The sequence below is a fragment of the Sus scrofa genome, chromosome 16 (assembly GCF_054392235.1).
Source record: "Sus scrofa isolate SSC_HxYL_T2T_F1_AM1 chromosome 16, Sscrofa_HxYL_maternal_Yorkshire_Landrace_v2.0, whole genome shotgun sequence".
NCBI classification, from domain to species: domain Eukaryota; kingdom Metazoa; phylum Chordata; class Mammalia; order Artiodactyla; family Suidae; genus Sus; species Sus scrofa.
The window spans coordinates 26,101,509-26,116,759 of NC_139398.1; the positions used below are offsets into that span (position 1 = coordinate 26,101,509).

The window sequence follows — 15,251 nt, forward strand, 5'->3', positions numbered from 1 at the left end:
GAATCCTTAACCCACTGAGCGATGCCAGGGATCGAACTTGCATTCTCATGGGCACCAGTCAATTTAATTTCCACTGAGCCAAAATGGGAACTCCAAACAGGAAGCATTTTTAAGACCACTATCGTGGAACTGTTTCAGATAGCTAGCTGTGCTATCTACTAGACAGATTTGACAAGACATTAATCTCTTTCTGTCTTAGTTTCTTAATTCATAAAACTTAATAATAATACTCATTGACTTGACGCTAATTCTCATAAAAAGCTTAGAAAAAAACTCAATTAAGTTTAACTATCTTTAAGTTACTTATGACTCTCTTTTCCAGACTATTATTCAAAACCAGAATAGACTTTTTTTTGGGGGGTCTCTATATTAAATCATTTTGCACAAAGCAGAGGAGAAGATTAGAAATATGAAAGCCAACAACCCAATGGAAAAATGAGCAAAAGACCTGAATAGACATTTCTCCAAGGAAGATATACAGATGGCCAACAAGTACTTGAAACAATGCTCAACATCCCTGATTATTAGATAAATGCAAATCAAAACTACCATGAGATACCACCTCATACCAGTCAGAATGGCCATCTTTAAGAAGTCCACAAATAACAAGTGCTAGAGGGGGTGTGGAGAAAAGGGAACCCTCCTGAACTGTTGGTGGGAATTTAAGCTGGTACAACCACTATGGAGAACATTATGGAGGTACCTTAGAAATCTATGCATAGAACTATCATATGACACAGCAATCCCACTCTTGGGCATATATCCAGACAAAACTTGCCTTAAAAAAACACATGCACCCACATGTTCATTGCAGCACTATTCACAATAGCCAACACATGGAAACAATTCACATATCCATCAACAGATGATTGGATTCGGAAGATGTGGTATATATACACAATGGAATACTACTCAGCCTTAAAAAAGAACCACATAATGCCATTTGCAGCAACATAGATGGAACTAGAGACTCTTATACTAAGTGAAATAAGTCAGAAAGAGAAAGACAGATACCACATGATATCACTTATAAATGGAATCTAAAATAAGTCACAAATGAACTTTTCCACAGAAAAGAAAATCATGGACTTGGAGAGTAGACTTGTGGCTGCCCCAGGAGGAGAGGGAGGGAGTGGGAGGGATCAGGAGCTTAGGGTTAACGGATGCAAACTATTGCTCTTGGAATGGATTAGCAATGAAATCGTGCTGTGTAACACTGAGAACTATATCTAGATACTTACATCATAACACGACAATGGCTGGAAAAATTATATACACATGTATGTGTAACTTGGTCCCCATGCTATACAGTGGAAAAAAATAAAATTTAATATTAAAAATAAAGAAACGAAATATATGTTGAGGGACTAAATAATTTAACAGACTTAAAATACTCAATATGAATGAAAACTTTAGTAGGTACTCTCCTATCATTAAATTATAAAATCATTTATAGGTCATGACCATTTGCATTTAAGTATTTTATTAAATCTATTATTATTTTTAAAATATATATGCATGTTCTTTCTTTTCAGCGTTATGTGAATGAAAATCCCAGAAAAATCTATTTATATTCTTGAAATGTACTGTGAACTAATTTCTATGAGATCAGTATTAAAGATTCTTTGGCATTGATGCCAATTTAAATGTTACTATAGCAATCACCATGGCAATGTTTTCAATTAGTGTTCACAGTCACAGCATAATGTGAGTCTAGTGTACCATTTGGCAACTTCATAGTGAATCTACAGATTATTTAATTTTACTGATCAAATCAAATCTAAACAGACCCCCCAAATAAAAAGGCAACAACCATGACTTTAAGTTTTAAATTTCAAATACTCTCTAACTCAACTTTACAAATAGTTATTGTAAAAATACATTAGCATGTTTACCTTTGCAAATCACCTACCCAAACACAATGTAGTTACCATAAAATTGCTTCATATCTCATTAACAGAGGCTGATATTAAAGATCTAGTGTTTATTTCATCTGGAAAGTTCATCCAAAAATAAACTCACATAGGAGGGATAAATCATTATTATTAAATCCGATAGAGGGAAGGAAAATGGAGATGAGAATAATGTCATTTATTATTGTTATGTCTAGCATTTATTAAGCATATGGTATGGACCAGGCACTGTTCAACTGCCTCACAGTTTTGAAAAATCATCTGTTCTGTGCACAAACAGCTCATTTATCCTTCTTCTAGCCCACTGGTATTATGCTTCACTGCCATCTTGAAGTTCCCTGTAGCTATTTAACCAGTGAAGTTTAATTGAATGTGATCTGTGTTCTTTTTGGGAAGAAGATTTATAAGCTGCTAAATAATCCCACCACTATCTTTTCCCCTTTGTCGTACCAGGTAGCAAGACTTCACACTTAGGACCCAAAATGAAGACAACAAAGCTCCCTGTCACCCCTACCAGCCAACCTGTAATGGATATATAGGAGGAGAAAAATTAAACTTTCGTTTGTTTTAAGCTCCCTAAATTCCCTAATCTTTAGGACTGAAGCATTTATCTTAAATCACTTAATTTCAAAATCCACTTGATGAAGGAGCTATATTATTAATTTTATACACAAAAACATGAAAGTTTAGAGTGTTTAAATAAATTGCCCAAGATAAACATCCATTAGGAGGAAAGGGAGAAAATAAAAATCAGCTCTGAGAGCTGACAGCCTGTACCTGGCTTGGAAACTAAGATCTAGGCTATGGTTTATCCTGTTGAGCACAAACAATGTAACAGAAGAGCATCATTATATGAGCTCACTCTACAAGTGAACAAGGCAGAAATCCTGGGCACTAGGCACCCCCAAAATGACCAAATATCTTCCTCTCTTAGTTGTTATATCTTTATCAAAGGCAACTTCAAACTTTTTCCAGCTTCCACATAGAAATTAATATACATGTACAGAATTGCCCCAGTTTCCTAATATAACCTAATCAAATGCTGGTCCCTGATTTTATAAGTACTTCCCAAATGCTCCAGCATATTCCCAAACTCTAGAATAAACTTATCTTAACTCCCTCTAACCAAAATACCTCCAGTTTCCTCGTGATGGGCAGTATGCCTTGTTAACAGCAATTTAATACACATAACTTTGACTCAAACTGTATTATTGGTCATCTTCTGGTGTTGTGATTTTTCAGTGATAGTCAAGATTTATACCTAGGGTGTCTGGCTTTAGTATCCACACCATAATCACTATGCTATAATTCAAATAAAGCAGTATGAATTTTGAAAATTAATAAGGTGAGTTAAAGATTAGTTCCTTTCTTAAAGTAATTCTACAGTAGGTAGCTTTTACTGAACAAATCAAGGGAGATGATTAAAATAATATATCAAAGACAAGTGTAGTAAAATTGTCACTGATATGACTTATTGGGGTGAGTGGGCATATGTGTGTTCATGTGTGTCTGTGTCTGTGTGTATATACACACATAAGAATTTATAAGGAAATTTTTTAAAGGAATAGGCTCAGTTCGCACCCCTCTGCCCAGCTTCATGTGCAGAAGGTTAAATTAATTATACTCCCAGTTCATGGGCTGTAATTATTGTTGGGTCATACAAGGACCTTCTCTTGTTTCTTGATTTATTTTTATTTTTATCCTTATCTGCCACCCTCACCTCCCACAATTTTCCTAAGGATTTTTCAATAAACAAGAACCTGTGAATCAAAAATGTTTTACAATAAAATTAATTATCCTTATCATGTACTTAGAGTTTAGTGTAGAATGATGGTCTGATTTGGAGGAGGAATAATAGACCAGGAGTTCAGGTGACTCAGTGCACTCAGTCTGTACTAAAAAATGGGATGTAATGGAACATATAACTAAGCAGACAATTTCAACAATTTGAACATGTTATCGTTCACTTTGCACATATTACACATACTTGAATCTCATTTTAAAGGCACTTAATTGTTAAAAATATTCAAAATTTAGATAGAAATGGTGTGCAACCAACAAGATTAATAAATAACTGAAATATCTCTGTTAAACCACAGAATTTGAAAGGGAGAGTATTTAGTATTTTTATTTTGAATTATCATGCTATCACTATTAATCTTCATAGAACGTCTTTTCTTTGCAATAATAGGAAAACAAAGAAGTTAAACTGTGTTAGAATTAACCTTCTAAAATTGGGCTTTATAAAGATTACTTACTTCCCTTGGTATGGATTCTTCTATGTAGAAAACAAGTCTGCCATGAGAGAAGATCCATTTAGTTTTAATTTTTCTATATATATTGGTCAAAGAAACATATGCTTGCTGCTTAAATAGCATCATTAAGTATCAGAGATATGAAATACCAAAGGTAATATATTAATTAAAGACCAGAAAAGATTCTCAAATGTTTGGCTCTTAGGAAGATGCCTATTACTAAAAACAAATTCTAAAATATATGCTCTGGATTCTTATACATTAATAGTGATTCCCAGAATTGTTTAATTCATATTTCCATTGCATAATATTATAACCAATACGCTTCCAAACACTTGACACAGCTGTCTTTTCTAATAGGATTCTGCTTATTAAGCGTAAGAGAGTCACCTGTGCCAATGCTGCGTTGCAGACCATTCAGTATGTCATTATCTCCTGATAATAAATTAGTGAAGAATTATTTTTAGTTCATGATTTTGTCATCTTAATCTAATGAGACATCATCATCACCATCAGAATTAATATAGATCAACAGAGAGAGGGATTGAATATATAAAACAAAGGCAATGTGTACTGACATTTTATTTTTTATTAGTGAGATAAAAATATCCTTTAACATTTCTACATTTTTACTGGTTTTGAACAGTTTCTTTTTTCCTTAATTGTAACCATCCTCAGAAATAGATACTACAGCATTTCAATAAATCTCTAACAGATAGTACTTGCATATGAGTACCCACAATTAATAACTTTGTCTTGGATTTTCCAGAACACTGATGGAGTATCAAGTACAGGTTTTGGCCATACATTCAGCAGTCATTTCTACAACACAGTGCTGAAATCAATAGACTGTACTAGGATAAACAGAGGGATGAAGGTGAGAAAGATTGCTGTTTATTGAAAAATATAGTGCTCTCACAAAATGCCACAATGTGAACACAAACAATTATAGGATTTATATACAAAAATCTTAATGATTGTGCATATTATTCTGCCATCAATTCAGAAAGTGAACCCAGTTGGCCAAAAGAGGTAAAACCTATATGCTATTCATCCTGAAAGATAAAGACGCTAATTTAAGATTTAGCTCTTTGTGAACTTTGAGTTTTTCAATGGTTGCTTTTAAAAATCTGAGGATTTGGTTCTATTCATTTTGGGAGGAAGTTTAGCATGATTCACCACATAATTTTCTTCTGAGTAGTGGTTTTAAATCCAAGAGTAACTTAAATCCAATGTGGAAATAAATCATGAAATAAAATTCTGTTTTCTTCAACCAGTGGTTAAGAATGCTTTTAAGAGCTTAAACTTAGGATCTGATAACTTTTATTTATGAAATTTTGGTGAAATTGAGAGAAAATTAAGGTTACAAAGTTTCAAACACATAATTTCTTAATCCACAGCAAGGAAAGCCATACTTGTATTCACTTAAATTAAACCCTGAGTTTTTGAAAGGGTTGCACTGAGATCAGAGTTTCAGTACCAAAGTGCTATCATGTTCTATTATTAATTTTTTTGTCTCCTCTTCTTCAACATGACAAACTTCAAGCCTAATAAATTCAGGAACTCATTACCTCAAAATCATTCATATCTTCTTGCTATTCTTCCTCACTCTGGTTTCCCTTTGATTGCTGATATACAATATCAAAGTACTTTTCTTAAAATATGTTTTCTGCCTAATATTTATTTTATCATAATAGGCACTTACTATTGAGCTATATTTCATTAAGCCTCACAAATGAATATATATGAAAAGTTATTTTGGGTCTCTTTTACAGAAATAAATTAGGGCTCAGAAGGATCAAATCACTCTTCTGGGGCTGTAGTTAGAACATAACCAGGTTGGAATGTGAAACCATATGATCTCATTTCAGAGAACATATTTGTAAACTCCCACTTGTGTTGTATAAACTGGTGGTCTCTGCTGCTGCCACTGCATCAGATTCAAATGCCTGTGCTTGCTTGTCAAGTTCCATTTGTTAACCCATGTTACTTTATCAACTTCAGGACCCACTATTTCTTTCTTTTTTTTTTTTTTTTTTTTGTCTTTTTGCCATTCTTGGGCCGCTCCTGTGGCATATGGAGGTTCCCAGGCTAGGGGTCAAATTGGAGGTGTAGCCCCCGGCCTACACCAGAGCCACAGCAACGCAGGATCCAAGCCACATCTGCAACCTACACCACAGCTCACAGCAACACCGGATCCTTAACCCACTGAGCAAGGCCAGGGATCGAACCCGCAACCTCATGGTTCCTAGTCGGATTCATTAACCACTAAGCCATGACGGGAACTCCGAGGACCCACTATTTCTTAACATATGTGCTTTTTTCCAATTATGGCATATGTGTGAGAAACATATCTTTGTTTTCATAATAAAGGTTAGACATTGGTTCTAATAAAGCTGAAAAACAGTGATTCTAATTTTTATTCATTTTTTAAAAGAAACATTAAGTTAGAATTGATTCAAATAATTTTAGTATCTTAATAAATGTGTATAACTGAAAAAATGGAAAGCCATTCAAACTGCTTTGGGCTTCTGTTTATTTACAGGTTTGGTTTTCACATATTGTGCAGAGAAAGTTTCTGAGCTATATATAATTTATTATCTTTCACTAACCACATATTAAGTATCGGAAAGTTAAGTATTTTTATATCTATCCAAAATTAGGAGAGAAAAATAGTACAAAATATTTCTGAGCCATGGGTAGTTATTATTAGTGACAAAATATTATTGACAAAATCGGTAGAATTGTTTTTTAGACTCTACAGTCAGAAAGTGTGATTTGTCCTTATGAAAACTCTTTCTGTTCTCAGGGAGACTTTTAAATCCTGTAGATATAGGTGAATTAATGACTGCAATTTCTGATGGAAAAATACAAATGCTCATGTTTCACACAGTGGCATTACGCTTACTCTTTAATAATGTAAATTTTTAAAAATATTGCCATGTCTAGGTTAATGTTATCAGAGTTAATTACTTTAATTTTATATAATCCCTTCTCATAGTCTGAGACGGATTCAGCATTCTGGGATCCTAAACAGCATTTAGTGTCAAGGTAACACCTGTTGGTCAGAGAAAAGCTCTCCAGAGACATTGCAGCAAGTCAAAGGAAAGGAAGCAAAGCAAAGGAAGGATATAAACGAAGTCCTGTCCTGGGAAGTTGCCTGGACTATTTAGATTTAGCAGTGCTGTACCGCATTTTAATTTCCTCTACTGATGTCTTCTGTTCCCTAACATCATCTTAATTCTTTTATCCTTTTGTAAAAAATATTAAAGTATACTGTTATCATCAATTACTATTCTAACCTAGAATTAGTAAGGCTGTGGGAAACAAGCAGGAGCCTAGTAGGATTTAGCTCTGTTGTCAGTTGAGAAACTAGAAGAGGAACCTTAGGCAGGTAGTAATGGGTGAAATCCAGAATTCCGGAAACATTTCTAGAAATTTTAAAGAAATATTTGGAGAGGTGGACTCAGTTTGCTTTTATCATGCAAGCTGGAACCCAGGATTAGGTATTCAGTTATGAAAGGAAAGGACAAACTTGAAGACTGGAAACATTAGGCTGCAAAAATCTGCTACTACAGATGAGAATATAGATTTGGAGGTACAGATATTAATAGAGATTGAGAAATAGATATAAGTGTTATGTATGCTTATATTTTATTTGGAGAAATATTTTAAAATCTTCATGAAATTTGTAAATATTCATTTATTTTAAATAATATGTAGTAAATTGTGTTGAAATAGATCTTTAACTTGGAAAATAAAGTGTTCAATAACAGCATTTGACTAGTAAAAAAATCCAGATGTAGATTTGACTTATTAGAAATGTGATTTAATTTTATACAGTAATGATAGAATAAATGTTGCCTCAAATATTAAAAAATGCCAGCAGAAATGACAGAATGTTAGGGTATTTCCTTATATTTTCATATTGCAATCTGGGCCAACCAAAAGAGGGAGCTAAAGTATTGTGCTAAGTAGCTTGATTTTCTAAATGTGAGATCTTGAATCAGTTTTGCATATGAACTGCACTTATTAACTGACAGATTATGGGCAATATTTCATTAACATTCCTAAAATTGCATAGCCCTCCAAAAGAAAAATATTTTTTCAGCTATCATAAAATTATAAAAATAAAGTACAAAAGATGGAAGGAATATTAAGTGAAAATCTCTTAAAATCAATTCTTTTTATTTATTTTTTTTGTCTTTTAGGGCCACACCCTTGGCATCTGGAAGTTCCCAGGCCAGAGGCTGAATCAGAGTTGCAGCTGCCAAGCCACAGCCACACCAGATTCAAGCCACAACTACAACCTACGCCACAGCTCACAGCAACCGTATCCTTAACCCACTGATCGAGGCCGGGGTCGAAACTGCATCCTCATGGATAATAGTAGGGTTCCTTACCACTAAGCCACAACCAGAACTCCTTAATATCAACTCTTATAAAGGGAAGAGAGTAATCCCATGAGCCTCAGGTAACAAATCACATGATTTTTTTCTACATGTATATGAATAGGACTAATAATATTAAGGTTGTTTCCATGTACATGGCTAGTCTTAAAAGTAATACAAAATATGATGCTTCTATAAAATACACATCAAGAATATATATTTCACATAACCACGGAACCACTGGTAAAGGGATCCTGTATGCTAATTATATACATGGTTTGTTCAGCACAGCTGCTACCCATTTTCCCCATAGTTTTGGGCAAGATACCATTATAAATAATTGTTCATTGCCAAAGGAAAAATGGAATCTGTAGTTCCTTATTACAAAAAGTTATTTTACAGTGGGATTAATTTGATTAGTGGATAGTTTAATTTCCTTCTTCAGAACATCACAAGGAAATCAGTTACTCTAGGAGGAAATCAGAGGTGAGAAGCTAGTTTACCTATAAATAATTTTCATGTAAACAGATTGTGAAAGCAAAATGTTTGACTGCCAGATACATGTACTGTTATGTTTCCTCTAGACATTGAAACAGAGGGTACTGCTCTTTGGGAGAACTTACCTTACACACTCATCCTTTTATTACTCTCATAACGCTGTAGATAAAACATGGTTAAGGATAATAATTTCTTCTAGGTTTAACTGAGGGGCCTAACACCTGGGGTACCCAAGAAATTATTTTTCGGCATAGGTCAATGACATGATATCCAAGGATAGAATGACTGAAAGATGCCAGTATATAATGTCTCAAAGAAATAACAACTATATTCCTTAAAAAAAAAAATCTAGTATTTTTCAAATGGAGTGTTTTAAAGGATTTGATTTGATATTACAATGACGTATTCTTCAAATGAATCCAATTTTTATCTTCAAGACTGGTGAATTGACATACTTTCTTTCTTTTCCCAAAGATTGAGCAATTATATTACAAATTGTTCCATTTTATGTAATCTTTGCTATAATATAGAAGTAATTTATGCATATAAATAGTATAAAATAGCATAGTTTTGTAACTGCAGAAATATATATATGTGTATATATTATATATGTTCAATCAAATGAGTAGGTTACACTATTTGAATTCTATGAATAAAAACAATTTCAGATAAATCATTTCTTGTGAAAACTGTATTTCTCTTAGGTGGCTGATCTTTAAATTTGTTATAATAGTTATGAATGTGCCAACTGAATGCTAAACAGCACAGAATGTTTGGCACTGTAAACATGATAAATTAATACATTTTTGAAAATTTGTGGCAACATTAAAATTCAAACTAACATTTTTTTAATGCACAAAAATTCTGTTATCAATGTGGGAAATTTAGGCAGTATGGAGAAGCTCATCTGAACAGATTCAATTGATCTAATAATACTAGAGTGGACACAAACACAGAGGGCCTCACATCTCAGAAAAGCCTTCAAAAGGACCAGGTATAAGAGTTAATATCAAAGCCTTTGTGGAGACTTTCAAGAATTTTAATTATCCCCATTGTCTGTTTATTTCCTATAAGATTGCAGCTTATTAGAGAAACAACTAATTTTTTTTTCCTGGTTTCAGTGTTTATTAAATCAAACCAAATAATGCCTAACAGGGCATAATAAGTGAAGATATTAAATTCAACTCATTTGAATTATTTCCTAGGTCTGCCATAACAGAGCATCCTTTATTGGGTAGCTTAAGGCAACAGAAGTGTATTGTCTCAGTTCAGGAGGCCAAAAGTCTAAAATCAAGGTGTCAATGGGGTTAGTTCCTTCTTAGGGGTTCGGAGGGAGAATGTGCTCCAGGCCTCACTCTCCTAGATTTTCCTTGTTGCCGGCAATCTTTGGGTATTCCTTGGCTTGTGATCACATAACTCCAATCTCTGCCTCCATTGTCACCTGATATTCTCCTTGTGTGTCTCTGTGTCCAAATGTCCCTCTTCTTTTTTTTTTAATTCGGTGAATTTTATTATATTTATAGTTGAACAACCATCATCAAAACCTAATATTAGAACATTTCCATCCCAAACCCCAGTCCATACCTTTCCCCCACAACCTGTCTCCTTTGGTAACCATAATTTTTTCAAAGTCTGTTAGTTTGTTTCTGTTCTGAAAATAAGTTCATTGTATCCTTTTTTTAGATTCCACATATAAGTGGTAGCATATGATGTTTGTGTGTCACTGTCTGACTAACCTCACTTAGCATGATAATTTCTAGGTCCTTCCACGTTGCCACAAATGCCATTATTTAATCCCTTTTTATAGCTGAGTAATCGTACCACATCTTTTTATCCATCCTTCTGTCAGTGGTCATTTAGGTTGCTTCCATGTCTTAGTTATTGTATATAGTACTGCAGTGAACATTGGGGTACATGTATCTTTTCGATTCATGGCCTTCTCTGGATAGATGCCCAGGAGTGGATTGCTGGATCATATGCTGATTCTATTTTTACTGTTTTGAGGAAATTCCATACTGCTTTCCATAGTATTTGCACCAACTTACATTCCCACAGTGTGAGAGAGTTCCCTTTTCTTCACACCCGCTTTAACATTTATTGTTTGTAGATTTTTTTATGATGGCCATTCTGGTTGGTGTAAGGTGGTACCTCATAGTAGTTTTGATTCACATTTCTCTAATAATTAGTGATGTTTAACATCTTTTCATGTGTTTTTTGGCCATCTGTATGTCTTCTTTGGCAAATTGTCTGTTTAGATCTTCTGCCCATTTTTTAATGGGGTTGTTTGGTTTTTTTGGTATTGAGCTGCAGGAGGTATTTATATATTTTGGAGATTAATCCTGTGTCAGTCACTTAGTTTGCAAATATTTTCTAGCATTCTGTAGTTTGTCTTTTTCATTTTGTTTAGGGTTTCCTTTGCTGTGCAAAAAATTTTTAAGTCTAATTAGGTCACATTTGTTTACTTTTGTTTTTATGGTCACTACTCTAGTAGGTGGATCTAAGATGATATTGCTGTTGTTTATGCCGCAGAGTGCTTGGGCTTTGTTTTCCTTCAAGAGTTTTGTAGTATTTGGTCTTATAGGTCCTTACTCCATTTGGAGTTTATTTTTGTGTGTGGTGTTAGGGAGTGTTCTAATTTCATTCTTTTACATGTAGCTGTCCTGTTTTCCCAACACCATTTATTGAAGGGAGTGTAGATTGCCTTGGGTAGTATAGTCATTTTGAAAATAGTGAGTCTTTCAATCCAAGAGCATGGTGTATCTTTCCATCTGTTTGTGCCATCTTTGATTTCTTTCATCAGCATCTTACAGTTTTCTCTTTTTTTGTATAATTATTTTTATTTTTTTCCCATTATAGCTGATTTACAGTGTTCTGTCAATTTTCTACTGTACAGCATGGTGACCCAGTTACACATACATGTATACATTTTTTTTTTCTCACATTATCATGCTCCATCATAAGTGCCTAGACATAGTTCCCAGTGCTACTCATTGCTAATCCAAAGAACAGGTCTTTTGTCTCTTTAGGTAGGTTTATTCCTAGATATTTTCATTTTGACTCAATGGTAAATGGGATTGTTTCCCTAATTTCTCTTTATGACCTTTCATTGTTGGTATATAGAAATGCAGTTGATTTCTGTGTATTAATTTTGTATCCTGCAACTTTACCAAATTCATTGATGAGATCTAAAAGTTTTCTAGTAGTGTCTTTAGGATTTTCTAGGCATAGTCTCATGTCATTTGCAAACAGTGATAGTTTACTTCTTTCTTCCCAATTCGGATTCCTTTTTTTTCTTCTCTGATTGCCATGACTAGGACTTTCAAAACCATATTGAATAGTAGTGGCAAGAGCAGACATCCTTGTCTTATTCTTCATCTTAGTGGGAATTTTTTTCAGCTTTTCACCAGTGAGACTTATGTTGGCTGTGGTTGTGTCATATATGGCCTTTATTATGTTGAGGTAGGTTCCCTCTATGCCCACTTTCTGGAGGGTTTTATCAGAAATGGGTGTTAAATTTTGTCAAAAGCTTTTTCTGCATCTATTGAGAGCATCATATGGTTTTATTCTTAAGTTTATTAATGTGGTGTATCACACTGATTGATTTGCAGATATTGAAAAATCCTTGCATCCCTGGGATAAATCCCACTTGATCCGGGTGTATGATCCTTTTAATGTATTACTAGATTTGGTTTGCTAGTATTTTGTTGAGGATTTTCGCATCTATGTTCATCAGTGATTTGGCCTGTAATTTTCTTTTTTTGTGATATCTTTGTCTGGTTTTGGTATCAGGGTGTCCTCATAGAATGAGTTTGGAAGTGTTCCTTCCTCTGTAATTTGTTGGAATAGTTTCGGAAGGATAGGTGTTAATTATTCTCTAAATTTTTGATAGAATTCACCTATGAAGCTATTTAGTTCTGGACTTTTGTTTGTTGGAATTATTTAAATCAGTTTCAATTTCAGTACTTGTGATCAGTCTGTTCATCTTTTTCTATTTCTTCTTGGTTTAATCTTGGAAGATTGTAGTTTTCTAAGAATTTGTCCATTTTTCTATGGATCTTTTCAAAGAACCAGCGTTTAGTTTGATTGATCTTTTCTATGGTTTTCTTCATTTCTATTTCATTTATTTCTGCTCTGATCTTTAGGATTTCTTTCCTTCTGCTAACTTTGGGGGTTTTGTCTGTTCTCCTTCTCTAGTTGCTTTAGGTGTAAAGTTAGGTGGTTTATTTGATATTTTTCTGGTTTCCTGAGGTAGGCTTGTGTTTCTATAAATTTGCCTCTTAGAAATGCTTTTGCTACATCCCATAGATTTTTGGATTGTTGTATTTTTATAGTCATTTAATTCTAGGTATTTTTTAATTTCCTCATTGATTTCTTCAGTGAGCCATTGGTTGCAGCATGTTTAATAAAACTATTTTCATAAATTTAATTAATTTCGGAACTGATAAAAGCTCTTAGATGTCTTCTTTTCTCCCTCCATATTTTTTAAAATGAAGAAATGAAATCCCAGAGTGGTAAAAGAATACAAAGTCCTTATCTAATCTTTTTAGTCCCATTCCTTGTTGTTTTTACTAAACCAGATTGGAATGTAATTTACATTGGAATGTAAATTTTGGGAAACAATCAGTTAACCCCACTTTAGTTCTTGCAGATAGTATAGACATTGGCATAAAGCTGTTTCTCCTTCTCTACATGCAAAGTTGAGTTAACCCATCCTATTCTTTCTGTAGGGTTTATAGAGAAAGCCAGGCCCAACCACAGGAGTGAATTAAATGGCAGTCATTTTTTACCTTTAGTTTCATATGCTTAGTATAATGCCATACTTTATATGTAAAGGGTATGAATCAAAACTTATTTCTAAAAAATATAATGATTTACATTGATAAGATAGTCTTAAGCACATAATTTCTGGAAACCTAAATTCTACTTTTGGTTTCTCCTCTAGGATCAGTTTAAGCAAATTTTTCAGGGTCTAGGTATCCTTACCTGTAAAATAAAATCAATAAATTGACCAAAATATATTTCCTTCTTGATTTAATAATCCCTGATTGTATTGGATCATTCTTTCTTAATTTAAAATTTCCTTCCAAAAGAGAGATAATATTTAGTAGGATAAACTTTTTTCATTTAAATGTAGCATTAGAAACCATTATGACAACTTGGCCCTATTTTTATTAATAATGAAAATGTGACAAATGTTTTTCCAGGACTTGTATTTTTAATACATTTTCAAGCATATTTTCCATATTTTGATAATTGGGAGCAATTTTTAGTGCTCTGTGACATTTGAAATTATGATCACTCACATAATTTTAAACAACAGCTTTTCTTTGTTTTTTTTTATATTATGTTCCTATTGTTATTCCTATTCTCTGAATTCGTGATTGATCATATGGTATTTTTAAAAGCCAGTGAAGATTTCTTTGGAGAAAATATATTGGCTAATTACGTCCTAGCATAGGGCAAAAGCATCTTTTCCATTAATTATTTGGAAGTATAATTATTTTTCATTTTCTATCTTCTTTTAAAAGTCTAGACAAGGAAAAATCCTGAAATATATATGGAATATTATAACTACTTTCCCCAAATATAATGATAACATTCTCTAAAAAATGTATTAGAGAGTTCCCATCATGGCGCAGCAGAAATGAATCTGACTAGGAACCATGAGGTTGCAGGTTCGATCCCTGGCCTTGCTCAGTGGGTTAAGGATCTGGCATTGCCGTGAGCTGTGGTGTAGGTCACAGACACAGGTCAGATCTGGCATTGCTGTGGCTGTGGCATAGGCCAGCAGCTATATCTCCAATTAGACCCCTAGCCTGGGAACCTTCATATGCTGCAAGTGTGGCCCTAAAAATAAATAAATATAAAAAATGTGTTAGGAAATGTCAGTTTGAGTACATTGTAAATATAATAATAGTAAGCAAAATTAATGTTTATTGTGCATTGTGAATATAGTAATAGCAAAATTAATATTTACGTGGCTACTATAATAAGCAGTTTGATGCATATAATATCATAACCATTCTTGCAACAACCCTAATGTTATGATTATTCACATTTTCACCTGAGGAAGTTGAAACTGAGGAAGATGAAATAAATTCATTTAGACCACACTGGAGGCAAAAGATAGAGCTTTTATTTCTGCCTCAATAATCTAAGCTCTTAACCATTACAACTAGTATTTAAATAAACAC

The 15,251-nt window shown here is 33.5% G+C and overlaps 2 protein-coding genes across 7 annotated transcripts in view; one reads left to right on the forward strand and one right to left on the reverse strand.

Moving 5' to 3' along the window:
• The window catches only part of LOC146395472 (uncharacterized), a 491,363-nt gene that overhangs the window by 135,592 nt on the left and 340,520 nt on the right, over positions 1 to 15,251 (forward strand). The window contains exons 3-4 of one of the 5 annotated variants that reach the window (XR_014830847.1): positions 4,938 to 5,045; positions 7,170 to 9,730. The exons of the other annotated variants lie outside the window; for them this stretch is intronic. The gene's annotated coding sequence lies outside the window, so the exon portion shown is untranslated. Of the gene's footprint in view, positions 1 to 4,937; positions 5,046 to 7,169; positions 9,731 to 15,251 lie in introns of those variants that run through there. 5 annotated transcript variants of the gene reach the window in all.
• CDH9 (cadherin 9) overlaps positions 1 to 15,251 on the reverse strand; it is a 131,914-nt gene that overhangs the window by 103,059 nt on the left and 13,604 nt on the right. The window contains exon 1 of one of the 2 annotated variants that reach the window (XM_085001761.1): positions 1,242 to 1,303. The exons of the other annotated variant lie outside the window; for it this stretch is intronic. The gene's annotated coding sequence lies outside the window, so the exon portion shown is untranslated. Of the gene's footprint in view, positions 1 to 1,241; positions 1,304 to 15,251 lie in introns of those variants that run through there. 2 annotated transcript variants of the gene reach the window in all.